The sequence below is a fragment of the Ailuropoda melanoleuca genome, chromosome 8 (assembly GCF_002007445.2).
Source record: "Ailuropoda melanoleuca isolate Jingjing chromosome 8, ASM200744v2, whole genome shotgun sequence".
Lineage (NCBI taxonomy): Eukaryota > Metazoa > Chordata > Mammalia > Carnivora > Ursidae > Ailuropoda > Ailuropoda melanoleuca.
This window is the reverse complement of record NC_048225.1, coordinates 63,514,410-63,522,909: the sequence shown is the minus strand read 5'-3', so window position 1 is coordinate 63,522,909 and position 8,500 is coordinate 63,514,410. Positions and strand designations below refer to the sequence as shown.

The window sequence follows — 8,500 nt, the reverse complement described above, 5'->3', positions numbered from 1 at the left end:
CGCGCCCGCCTCTCCCAGGACACCTGCGGCGGGCGGCGCGGGCGGGGACTCGGAACACGTGCGTCTGAGGAGGTGGGAGCTGCGGGAGGGGACGATGCATACTCGCGCCCCGCCGCGGCCGCTGCCCGCCGGTGCTCGCAGCGTCGCCCGAGTGGGCCGGCCTTGTGTCGCGGGGGACGCGGGACGAGCCGTGGGCCCCAGCGCTACTCCTGTAGTGTCCTTCACGTGGGGCCGCGTTTGCCGCGCTGCCCCAGCCCCTGCAAAGTCCCCCAGGGGCAGCTTTCCCTCGGAGCTCCCACCCTTCCTCGCCATCTGACCTTGGAGTGGGGGTGCCCAGACACTGTCTGGGCTGAACTCTGTTATTGGCGCCGGTCCAGCGGACCTGTCAAGAGCATGTGCTTTTGGAGTTGGACCCCTTCGCGAAAGTTTCTTAACCTCTTTAAACCTCGGTTTCCTTATCTAAAAAAGTTGGGTAAGCGTACTACCAATCCGTGTCAAGGGGTTAAATGGGAACATAAGTAAAGAACCTAGCGCCGGCCCTGGCCCTGACTACACGTACAGTAAACGGTAGGCTTATATTCTGCACACTTTGCCCCAGTGGCCCAGCATTTTGGCAACGCACCATGCTTCATTTGGAAGGGATTTCTGATAGAGCAGGGAAAGAGGTTCCAGTCATTTCAGACAGTTCTTGGGAGCCTGGAAGCACATCATGGGAGTGGATCTCAGAGCACCAGCTATCTTGCAGAGTGCACGCTAAATAAATAGTTGGTGATCGATTGTGACCCTGATGTGCTAACTGCCATGTGCACTGTGTTGGAGTGGGAGGGAACGACTTACAGAGAACTAGTCCTAGACTTGCCAGGACAGAACTAGCATGAGATCTGCACACTCCTGGCCCAGGGGGCTTCCCTCCATACCTCGACACTCTCGCAGCTGTTTGGGCACACCTCCAACTCGGAAACTAGATGCCTTTCAGTGGGAAGTACAAAACCAGAACAAGCCCAGTAGCTGTTGACAGAGGGTCCACGGATCAGCAGTTAGCTGCCTCTGGGTGAGGGCTGGCTATGCAGACCTGGGGAGGCCAAGTACAAAATGAAAACGTAAGGCTCCCTGTTCCAAATTATTAAGAATTTCAAGGTAGAAGCAGCAGAGCATTCATCCAAGTATGAGGCCCTTCTGACCCAGGACCTTGGGCACCTGGAGGTTTTGCACCCGTGAATCTAGCCCTGCTCTGGGTTACACTCTTTATCACTTTCTCTTTTACTTGTATGTCTTCCAGTATAAATTCTCATTAAAGAAAATTTGGAAAATATGGAAATGAAAAAGAAAGAAACACACACCAGAGTTTGGCCGCTCTCAGACACCACCAACACCATAGGGCTCCACTGCCTTCTAGCTCTGTTTGCTTTTCATTGTGTATCAACCACTTCTTTATATCAGCCATTAAGGTTGTAATTATACCATACAAGTTTTGTGGCATCAAAACAATAAGAAAATATCACAAGAAGATATGATCATTCAAATCTTTTGAGTTCCTTCACGTATGATCTATTGCCTTTTGTTTCTGCAGTTGGTGCTCACGGAGTCCTCACTCCTCTTATACCCACTAAGTTTTTATTGTGGGTCAAACAGGTGTTGTTTTTTTTTTTTTTAAGTTCTTTGCAGACATTCGAGGACTAAGATGATGTCATCTTTCTCCAAGGAGGATTTTCTACACCTTTCTACACTCCAGGTGTCTGGGGGACAGGAGCATTTTAGAATTGTCTTGCTCCGAATTCAGGGTTTGTGATTTTCTAGGGTAACCAGAAGACCGTGGTCTGTTTCAGGGCTGGTTTTTTCCATTCACCCTTATTCACAAGGAGTGGTCCTTTTAGATCCCCCAGCCAAAGCACGTGGTTATCAAGTCCCAAGCCTTGGTGGTCCTTGGACCTTGGCTTTTGCCCCAAGCCCTACAAAGCACTAAAATCCCAACTCAGGCTCTTACCCTTCCTCCAGATTAGCGAATGCCCCGAAGGGCAAAACTGGCCCCCAGTGCTAAACTGACTTGCCGGGATCCTGTGCACTCTCAGAACTTGGCCCCATTAATTCCTTACTCTCCAGGTAAGTCTTTGATGCTTTTAAGATGTTTTTAGATTTTATTCAGCTTTTTAAATTGTATCTAGTGGGAGGATTGGTCTGAATGATCTAGCCCAGCACTACCAGAATCAGGAGTATCCCCATTAAAATAAAATGCCAAACAAAAATTGAATCTATTATCCTACCACTCTGACTTTCAAGGCTCCATACATACTTTAGCCTCTAATTTTCTTAACCTTTCCCCAGCCCTGCTTTATCTTGTGTCATCAATTGCAGAATTATCTGGGGTAGTACAATCTCAGAAAATAAGAACTGCAGGCCATTACAGCTTATTTATTCAACAAATGTTATTGGTGGTGGGCACTGTCAGGGACTCAAAAGATTCCCAGCCTCGTTGGTGAGGTTATAAATAACTCCTTCACAAGGGAGTGTTGGAAGAGGGAGGAGGAGAAGAATTGCCCGTGACACAGCAGAGGAAGGCAAGAGAGAAAGTAATGAGGAGTGGATGTTGAGAGACCAACCTACATTATTTCACCAACTGTAGACATTGAAAAGGCAATTGCTTTATTTATTTATTTTTTTTTTGTAGCCACCATGCAGCCACAAGCGGCCATTTGACACTGAGTTCAGGAGATCTATACTTCTTTTTGCCTGGAATGCAGACAGGATACAGGGAGGTACAGCAGCCATCTTGTGACAATGAGGAAATAATCAACACATTAAGAATGGAAGTTAAAAAGATAGAGGAAGTACCACTGACAACATGATAGAGCCACAAAACCAGCCCCAAACTTCCTATTCACTGACTTCTTACAATGTGAGACAATGAAACTTCTGACTTTCTTAAGCCACAAAAGTAAGGAACTCTGCTGCTTACAGGTAAACACATTCTTCACTGATATCAAGGTTTAATGTTGGGGGGGCGGGTGTTTTCCCGATATGAGAGGAAATCAGATAATCAGTGCAGGGCCAGTGTAGCAGCTCCTTGACACCATTACTGTTCCCAATTCCTTTTACCTTCCTGACTTTCTATCCTTAGCACATGGAATTGTTTCTCATGGTCACAAGAAGGCTGCTGCATCTCCATCCATGTTGTGGACAGGACAAAAGAAAAGAGCCAAAAGGTTTCAGCCCATGAAGGCATGTTTTTTGGGAGAGTAAAGGAAACCCTCCCTCAGGATCTCCTACATTTGATTGGCCAGAACTCTGACACTCAGCTGCCAACCCTAGTTGCAAGTGAGTCTGAGAAAATGAGTCTTTTCTCATTCTGGCCTTTATCAAATAGCAATGCAAAGAAAAAAGGGTTTTGAGTGGTCTTTTGGATATCCACATTTCTTCCATACCCATTAGTGGTGTTTTCTCTCATAAAACTTTCAAATGTAGGGGCACCTGGGTGGCTCAGTCAGTCCGACTCTTAATTTTGGCTCAGGTCATGATCTCAGGGTCCTGGGATCAAGCCCCGTGTTGGGCTCCACACTCAGCAGAGAGTCAGCTTGAGATTCTCTCTCTCCCTCTCCTTCTGCCCCTCCCCCACTCACATGCACTCTAAATAAATAAAATCTTTAAAAAAAATTTCCAATGTATAGAGAAGTAGAAAAAGAGGTATAGTGAACATTCATCTCCATATCACCCACATTCCACAACCGTCAACATTTTGCAACATGTGCTTCCTGGTTGTCCCAAATTGCATTTTACAGCTGGTTTGTTCCAACCAGAATGTAAAGATTTTCCTTCCACCCCTCACCCTCAGGACTTTTTAACCACTTCCCTGCATGCAGTCTATCCAACAATAATTCTTTCTAAGCTCAATGTCTGCCATTGACAGCTCCATGCTGAGCACAGTGACTGTATTCGGGAAGGCCACGTCTATTGCTATGCATGCCTCCATATCTCTCAGTTGGCTTGTCTGACTCTGGACTACGTCCACTTAACCTGCGTGGAGGAGCTAGCTATGAATTACACACTTGAGAGTACTGGATCAATCCCCTCTTCACTTTCTTTAAAATAACTGAAATCCAACTTTGAGTCCCCTTCCTGCTTGACAAGCAAGGAATTCAGTATCAGTGTTTGCTGGGGCTCCCCATGAGATCCGGGGGGCTTTCATCCACCAAACACTGGGCAGCTCCTCTCTCTGTCACTGGTCATCTGCCCATGCTGCTTCCTGCTGCCATCCCAGCTGGCCTGGTCCTGGGTCCTCTGCTCCCTCCTAGCTGGAGTGCCCGGAGCCCCTATGCCCAGCTGCACCCACCCCAGGCACCACACAGCCCTGTCTGTGAGGTCTTGCCTCCTTCATGAGTGCTGGGCATCAAACAGCCTATAGAGATCCCCTCTCCTCCAGAACCCCAACTTCAGCCTCTCTCCCGTCTGCAGGACATTGCTCCCCACCTCCACCTGGCTGTTGGCAGAGCCATCCTCCCCTGTCATCTCGCCCCAGAGGGACATCTCCCAGAATCTCCCCACAACCAGAAAGGATCTTTGACTTCTGAGATCTTCAGCTTTCCACCTGGCAGTTTATTCAGCCAATATTCATTAGTATAACTGCAGCGATGATGGTCATATTGAAAGTTTTCTGTTCTGATTGATAAATAGCATAACGGCTGTGGCAGCGAACAGTAAAATCAATAAATAATGAAGTTCTAAATGAAACTAGTTCATTCAGGCTACTTGTTATAGGCTGTAACAAGGGCCATTGATGAACGCGTCTCTGCAAGCTCGTGCATCACGGAGCGCACCAGGCTCCCTACATCCGGGTCTCTCACTGTCCCGGAATCACCTGCCACCGGCTCGGACCAGTTGTTACGTTTGTGCGAGTGATAAATGCAGTGTTTCAGTATTCACAAACTTAAGAATTTACATATAAAATATTAAAAACGAACTCATGAAAGAAAACTAAGTGTGGGTCCATTTATTACTGTTCACTTAAATATTTGGTCCACCTCAATCTTCGCGTCTGCAGAGAACAAGCAGTGATATTAATAGTGAATCACAGCCTGGAACCCCTTCTGTTGCTGCGCGCGAGGCCAGACGACCTGAACACCTTTCACACTCGCGAGAATTACTACAAAATAACACAGTACTCCATACTTCATGATAACTTGAGCGTTTTAACAAAAATATGAGCGTCTCATCGATGCCAGGGAGACAAGTATGGAAGCAGACGGTGCTCACCGTTTGACTGCAGATCACATTCTGCCAAAGCTCACGGGTTCATAAAATAATTGTAATTATCAATAAGAAAAACCATCCAAAGATCAGTTTCACACAACAATGTGCTTGAAAGAACAAAACTGTCTAAATTTAAATGTTCAACATGTTGATAAAATGATTAAAAATATTAAGAAAATACCCGGAAAATATGAACACTAGCCAGCATCTGCTTAAATATGATAGAGCATTTCCAAACATGAAATATTCAACAGCCACTTAAAAAAGAATGATATCTATATAAACATGCACTGCATTCTATATTTATGGTCCCACTAGTTGGAATACAGATCTACTAAAATGAGAAAACAACTTATTTGAAAAGTTATAAATCAAGACAGTAAAATATTCATTTTCTATGAAACTCCAATGTTCTGCATAAAAGCGTAGTTATAATTTATTTTTAAATGAGAAATTTAAATTGAATCTTGGTGGTCTTGTGAAGTTGTAAGGAATCATTTCTGAAATAATGACCGAACTTTATTGTCAGTGCTTGAGAAAAATGAGAAATATTTCTGTGGAAATCTTTTGTTCAGTCAGGGCTAGTGCCTCTATGTTAGGGAGAAAGTCTGGCATTTCAGACAGCATTTTAGAAACATATCTAAGTTTTAAAGTTAAATTTTAAAAATTTACTAAGTCACTGTATTCAATTATCCCCAGGTGATGCAATCAAGCATGTAAATTCAATAAATCACTTTTAATTTTTTCTCGATAAGCTTTATATTTATTACTGTATTAGTCTGCTCCAGCTGCCGTAACAAAATGTCACAGACTGGGAGGCTCAAACAAGAGAAATTTATCTTCTCACAGTTCTGGATGCTGGGTGTCCAAGGTCAAGGTGCCGGGAATATAGTTTCTGGTGAGAGCCCCTCCCCTGGGCTTGCCAAGGGCCCTCTGCCCACTGTGCCCCCACATGCCTTTCTTCTGTGCACGCACCCAGAGAGGAGAAGGGATCTGGGGTCTCTTCCCCTTCTTACAAGGACACCAGTGCTATTGGATTAAGGCCCCTGTTGTGACCCTACTTAACCGTTATCACCTCCGTATAGTCCCCACCCCCAAATATACCCACACTGGGAGTTCAAGCTTCAACATATGCATTTGGGAGGGACACAGTTGTGGCCACACAACTACCATACATAAAATACACAGAATTCAATGACATGATAATCTGGGGATTACGATTAAGAATTGAAAGAATATTTGAACCTTGATGGACAGCAATGCAAAAAGAATTTAGAGATTTTACTTTTTTTTAAAGATTTTATTTATTTATTTGAGAGAGAGAGAGAGAGAGAGGAGATTTTATATTCACTTTACCATAACCTGTAAAACAAAAGTGAACATTTTGAAAACAAAAAAAGAATTTAGAGGGGCGCCTGGGTGGTGCAGTTGTTAAGCGTCTGCCTTCGGCTCAGGGCATGATCCCAGAGTTCTTGGATCGAGCCCCACATCAGGCTCCTCTGCTAGGAGCCTGCTTCTTCCTCTCCCACTCCCCCTGCTTGTGTTCCCTCTCTTGCTGGCTATCTCTCTCTCTGTCAAATAAATAAAATCTTTAAAAAAAAATTTTTTCTAAAAATGAAAGAATTTAGAGAATAAGCCTTAGTAAACAATATTCTAATAGTGATACTTCTGCTCTCTGCCACTTTACAAGAAATAAGTGTTTCTGTTAAATCAATGTAATTCAACACTTAATGAAAGTAATTAAGCTAAGAGTAAGTCAAAGAAACTACAGAGAAATATATATCACTTGAAACAAAGCAAATTATAAATCCTAAGAAAGCTATTCAAACACCTTAGTAAATTACTTAAAGGGATGACGCAAGTAAGAAGCACAGTGAATTTTCTGTTGATTAAATACTGTGACTTTGCCAAACTACGTTTGCAAAGCTCCATGGATTGAAGGCGATTAAAAATTAACAAAACTCAATCCGACTCATGAAATATGTTCCTCAAAAACAGAGAGGCCCCACTGGCCCTGGTCTCTGCACAGCTGAGGTGCCGCAGTGGGGCAGGATTTCTTGGCTTTTCCAGCCCCAAACGCTTGATAAGTGTGGCCAACACCACATGGAGCAGAGACCACACCCAGTGGAGCCCAGCCCAGAGCTGAGTCATGAACAGATACAGACTAGCTGCTGTTTCAAGTCACTAAGGTTGGAGGTTGTTGGTTGGGCAGTGACAGATAATTGCAGAAGTCTTTTATTCACCAAGCGACCTTTTTAATGTGGAGCCCACTGTGGACAAAACTCATAGCTTCCGGAAAGGGAAAGTGTCCAGTAAAGCAAACTCTCCTATAGCTTAGATAAGGTGTGCCTCCAGATCCCATAATTCCCATTTGCTCTAACTTCCACAACCCCCAAACTCCCTTCCAGACAAGCAGGGCACAAATTCTCTGGGGTCTGGGGCAGGGTGACCTGTCCAGGCCACATGGACCAGGCATGGGCTCCAGGGGTCACATGTCCTTGAGCTGCAGAGTATTTATCACCTTGTTTGTTTGGGGGCGGGGTCTAGGAAGTATACATAACATATAATTTACCATTTCAACCATTTTTAAGTATTCAGTTCTTTGACATTAAGTACATTCACAATGATATACAACCATCACCACCACCCATCTCCAGAAATTTTTCATATTCCCCCAACTGAAACTGTCCCCACGAAACAATAACTCTCCATTCTCCCCTCCCCCAGCTCCTGGATCCCACTGTTTTATCTTCTATCTCTATGTATTTGACTATTCTAGATACCTCGAATCAGTGGAACACCATCCTGTCCTACAATTCAACTCTTAACATGCCGAATTCCTATCTCTCTCTATAAACTGGGAGGTACTTACTATCAGAGACTCTTTCTTATTCATCTTTGAATCACCATAACCCTCCCAGGATCTGACATATAATAGATACACAGAAAACATCCAACAAATAGATGGATGAGTGGATGGATGGATGGATGGATGGATGGATGGGGGATGGATATGAGGGTCAATGGATGGATGGGTAGGTGGGTGGATGGGTAGGTGGGTGGATGGATGGATGGAAGAATGGACAGGTGGGTGGATGGATGGATGGATGGATGGATGGGTAGATAGATGGAGGAGGATAGGTGGGTGAATGGATGGATGGGTTGGGGGATGGATGGATAGGGGATGGTTGGGTGTGGGTGGATGGATGATGAATGGATGGGTGGCTGGGTGAGTGGAAGGATGGATGGGGAATGGGGG

At 44.8% G+C, this 8,500-nt stretch overlaps 1 protein-coding gene across 3 annotated transcripts in view; it reads right to left on the bottom strand.

Annotated features, from left to right (window-relative positions):
* CNIH3 (cornichon family AMPA receptor auxiliary protein 3) overlaps positions 1-8,500 on the bottom strand; it is a 205,553-nt gene that overhangs the window by 87,263 nt on the left and 109,790 nt on the right. The window lies entirely within an intron of this gene.